This window comes from Dioscorea cayenensis, unplaced genomic scaffold, assembly GCF_009730915.1.
Source record: "Dioscorea cayenensis subsp. rotundata cultivar TDr96_F1 unplaced genomic scaffold, TDr96_F1_v2_PseudoChromosome.rev07_lg8_w22 25.fasta BLBR01000311.1, whole genome shotgun sequence".
Classification (NCBI taxonomy): domain Eukaryota; kingdom Viridiplantae; phylum Streptophyta; class Magnoliopsida; order Dioscoreales; family Dioscoreaceae; genus Dioscorea; species Dioscorea cayenensis.
Genome location: NW_024086702.1, coordinates 1 through 5,174, shown reverse-complemented (window position 1 = coordinate 5,174; position 5,174 = coordinate 1). Strand labels below are relative to the sequence as shown.

At 33.0% G+C, this 5,174-nt stretch overlaps 1 long non-coding RNA gene across 2 annotated transcripts; it reads right to left on the bottom strand.

Annotated features, from left to right (window-relative positions):
• Window positions 1-1,819: 1,819 nt before the first annotated feature.
• Window positions 1,820-4,504, bottom strand: LOC120254030. 2 transcript variants are annotated; one of them, XR_005534505.1, is made up of 4 exons: window positions 4,431-4,504; window positions 4,204-4,333; window positions 1,984-2,063; window positions 1,820-1,899 (listed from the first exon to the last, which is right to left on the bottom strand). It is a non-coding gene; the product is annotated as an uncharacterized LOC120254030 (long non-coding RNA). The 2 variants fall into 2 exon arrangements; XR_005534506.1 differs by lacking the exons at window positions 1,820-1,899; window positions 1,984-2,063 and adding an exon at window positions 4,024-4,068.
• Between the last annotated feature and the right edge of the window lie 670 nt (window positions 4,505-5,174).

The following is a 5,174-nucleotide window of genomic DNA, read 5'->3' as shown; positions in this document are numbered from 1 at the left end:
AGTCTTTCTTTGCTTGGCGCCTTCGTCCATTGATCACCAGTGTGTTTGATTACATTTCGAGCATGGATCATCCGCGGATTTGCATCATTCCTAAAGCCTGGTTAGCTATTGCTAATAGTCTTGCCCTGCATGGACTTAGCTCTCATGCTCTCTCTCTCTCTTCCACCAGGGCAACGATCTTCCTCGTTGGCTTATGAAGCAGTTTCTTCAGTCCGGAGTTGGCTTGTAGTCTTTTGTTTTCCTGTTTTATATTTGTTTGTTTTGTTTTATTTGTATTTGTTTTCTGTTTCTTTTTCTTTTTCTTTTTCTTGCCTTTTGGGAGATTGGTCTGTAACCTAAACGCTTTATATTTCTTTCTTTACTCAATAAAATAGCTCCACGAGCTCCTTTCCCTCAAAAAAATAAATAAAAAATAAAGAAAGAAAGGCATCACAAAGTTGAGAAAGCAAAATATAGGAGCTTTTCCAATATATTTTTTTTTCAAATTATCAAATAATATAATGTACAATTTAAATATAATTCTCTAAATAATCTCTCTACTTTTTGGATTTACCCATTGAGTAATTTACTTCAAATTGTAACTTTTTAGTCCCTATATTACTTTTAAGTGAGGTATGTTAGTCCCCATTAGGGTTATGGCTTAGGATTTATGGGGCCTAACACGACTCACTTAAAAGTAGTAGAAGGACTAGAATGTTACAATTTGAATTAACGGACTAAAAAGATAAGTTTTAAAAAATAGTGGAACTATGCGGGAAATTATACCTAAAATTTATTTACTAACATGGGCAAAGCTAGGGAAAGGCGAAGAGGGGCTATGGCCCCACTTGGTTTTAGTTTTTTTTTAAATAATACAAATATAATATTTTACAAATTGATTTAATGTATATAATATAAAAGTAATATTTTTAGGAAAAATATTTGTGAAATTGTTTTGTTTGGTTCTTTAATATTTTTACAAATTGATTTATATAGTTTTTAAGCAAAAAGTCTATTATTTGGTGTGTTAGTTTTTACAAACTAGTATATGTAGTCTAAAAATATTATAGTTTTGGGTTATTTTTTCTGGGTACGTATTTTATTATTCCCATGTTTCATTTTGAGTACTTTGTTTCAATCTGTATCAAAATGAGTATTTTATTTTAATTTCTTTCAATGGATGGGAACTAGGACTATTCCGGTGAAGAGCTGTTGATGTAGTGGCTGGAATTCACACGTGACAGGCTTTGTTCCATGTCATATGTACACACGTGCACATGCTAGCTGGTAGGGGTGGACATGGGCCGGGCTGGGTCGGGTCTGGGCTGGGCTAGACTCAAAAATACAGCTCATATATTCGATTTGGGCCGGTAGGGCCATGTTCGGCTAAATTGTCTCTGGTCCAAACCCCGACCCATTTGATTGTCATTAGGCTGATGCCCAGCCCCATAACCCAAAAAATAAATAATGTTTTTATGAAATAATTGAAATAACTAAATAAAACTACTACTACAACCCCTAAAATTTTTTCAAACAATTAAAAAAAATACAACACAAGTATTATAAATGGTTCAAATAAATTCTATATAAATAAGTAGTAATATTATCAACAAATATTACATCAAGTACAAATATACCATTCATAAAAAACAAATATTAATAAGTAGTACAAGGGTTCAACATGAGTTTCATAAGTAGCAAATATTACATAAGTAGTACAATGATTCAAGAAGAGTTTCATAAGTAGTAGAATATTACATAAGTAGTACAATGGTTCTACAAGAGTTTCATAAGAAGCAAATATTACATAAGTAGTACAATAGTTCAACAATTGTCCCATAAGAAGCAAATATTACATAATTAAAATCACCAAAGAATTAATTCTTGATCCCCATCAAATAGATTAAAGAAGATAATAACCTATGCAAAACACCATTAAATAAAATGTTAATATAAACATATATAAAAAAGTAGCCTAAAATTTAAAATATTTAAAGAAAATACCTATGTTGAAAAGTCATCCACAGAATCTGAACTTGAAGATAAATCATCTTCTTCAACACCAACCACCCCATCAGATTTTCCTTTAAATTATTAATTACAACCATAATTCAATATTTTAAAATATTTAGTTAAAACATACTAACATAACTTCTTAAAACATAATGAACTTACTTGGTTCAAAGGATGCTCGCAACCAATCTCGAAGACACATTATAGCTTGTATTGTCTTTGACTGTAGTGAAGCTCGATAAGGACTAATCACTCGTCGGCTTGTGCTAAATGTGCTCTCTGAGGCAACAGTGGATATTGGAATAGTTAAAATATCACGAGCCATGCTTGAGAGGTCTGGGAATCTCATTGAACAAGACTTCCAAAAAAATCCAAAAACATCCAACTCCACATTTCGATCCAAACATGGTTCTTCCAAATAAAAGATCCAACTCTGATTTTTGCATTTGAACTCTACTAACATGACCTTCAAATGCATCTAACTCTTGCATTTCATCATAATCATCATCATTAATAGTCAAATTGCTTTTGGAACTCATAGTATACTATGAAGAAGATGCTCGATCTTTTTTGTAAGCTTCAAAACATTTATAAAGAGTAGCAACCACATTCGAAGTGTATTCTCTAGATTCCATCCCATACACTTTAGTATAACAAAATTCAACAAATTTAACTTTATAGCGAGGATCCAAAAATCACAGACAAGATAAAAATCAAGCTATATTCGAACTCAATATTTGTCAAACTTCCTCCGCATTTCTTTAACCATAGGTGTCAAGAAGCTTTCTGGTTCATTAACCACATTTAGCAATTTACGATGAATTTGCCACACACCTTTAAAATATAAATTAGAAGTAGGATATTTGACACCAGAAAATACGCAAGTCACCTCATGGAAAGACTTCAAAAAATTGCACAAAACAGTAACATCATTCCACTCTTGATCAGTTAAGCTATATATAAAATTACTGTCTCTTTCACCCAAATATAAGAAAGCAGCTTTGTAATGAAGTGCCACAACAAGCATGTCATAGATAGAGTTCCATCTGGTTGGACAATCAAGGCATAATTTTTTTCTAATGTCCAAATTTAACTTCTTTGCAATATCATAAAATTTCTTTCTTCTATGAGTGGATTGCTTCACATATTTTACACCAAGACGCAACTTGCCAATGGTCAACATAATAAGATTAAATCGTCGATTGCACAACCAAATTTAATATATGAGCACAACATCGTATATGAAAAGAATTCACCATCACAAGGAAGAAAAACCCCAGTCGGTTAAGGCGACTCTTAAGCAATGAAACAACACGATCGTTTGTACTCGGGATTATCCAAAGTGATACTAAATAGTTTATGTTGAATGTTCCATTGAGCAACACGAGTATTAATTTCATCTTCAATAGAAAAGTCGTCATCACTGGAGGTGGAATGAGTTTAAAAATGGATAAGCCTCTTATGCAACAACCATTCATGATCAATAAAATCGCCTGTAACACAAATATAGTGATCTTCGATGATAGATTTCCAAGTGTCCGATGTTAAGCATATTCTACTAGGGCACTCAATCAATATGTCTTTCAAATTTGCATCTTTCCCGCTTATATAGCAACATAATATCTCTTTTGATTGTTTTTCTACTCATCATTTTAAATTCAGGACATGCAACTTCTATCACTGCGCTTAAATCCAATATTCTCAACCATTATGAAAGGTTGTTCATCAATAGCAATCATCATAGCAATTTCTCTACGAATGATCTCAACATCAATTTTATAATTTGAGAATGACGTACCGTTGGTTGTTGTTTGATGAGAAATTGTGTATTGTCTAATGTCACGACAAACACGTTTCGGACATTTAGTCAAGTACCTCCTCAAATGCGATGTTCCTCCTGTGCTTTTGCAAGAATATGCCTTCTTACAATATTTGCATTGAGCTCTTTGTGAATTTGCATCAATTGGTGGTAATTTGTCAAAATGCTCCCACACATCCGATCTACCACGCTTTGATTCGAGGCTCAACATTTTTCATCACCAAGATTAATTGGTGTACTTGATTGACTTTCCATATCTATTGAATATTAACAAACAAAATTATCAATAGAAAAATTCATGTGGTGTAATAAAAAAATTAATTTATAAATAAAAAAATCTAAAAAGTCTGAAGGATAAGAGTGAATTTATTACTTGGATGGTTAGACCTTACCTTGAGATGAAATGGATGAAGTGAAAAATCAAATGAGCACAATGATTGCTTAAAGTAGGAGAAAAGCTTGATCATGGAACCTAGAGAAAGCTCATGAAGTGTGAATTCAAGATTCCAAAAAGAAGAATGCCTGCACATTCATATAAAAGTGACTTGATTAAAAAGAGGCAAAATACTAGTACACACTACACATCAAAAGAAGAAAAAAAAGTCTAAGAATATATTACCTGGATGGCCAAATCTTCACCGGATATGAAATGGATGACTGCAAAAATGAAAGAGCATGGCGGTTGGTTAAAGCAAGAGCAGAAAAGCTTGATGGAGGAGAGAAGCTTGATAATGGAACTATGGAAGTAGAAATAAAAACAAACACTTTTTTCATTATTTGAATGTCATATGTCATCCCTGAGCCATCAAACGAAAAAAACAAAGACACAATTAGATGAAAGCTTGCATGCACAGATTCCAATATATTTTTTATATTAAAAAAATCTAAAATCAAAGGCTAAAAAGTTGCCTACTCAAGCCTATTACTATTATATATATATATATATATATTATAAATAATGTATTATATATATTATTTATTTATTCAGGGTCGGGAGTCGGGTCGAGTTAAAAGTCATCCGACTCCAAACCCGAAATTCAATCAGGGCAAACATTTGAGCTCAACCCAGGTTGTTGACTAACTTTCTAAACCGGGCCACTTATTTTTTGAAATTTGGGTTCGAGCTCCCATGGGTCGCCCGACCCATGTCCACCCCTACTAGCTGGACAACTTAACTATGGTAGTTTAACTCTTTCCTATTTCTCTTTTGATTTGTTTTCTCGAGTGTAATTTTCGTGCATGAGTTCTTTTGAGTGCACTCTTGTGCTAGGACTTTAGTCAAGGTCTTATGGGAGGTGAAAAAAGTTTTTGGGGAGGAGGGGACACTTAAAAAGGGTACAAGTGAAGGGGCTGAAATAATGCC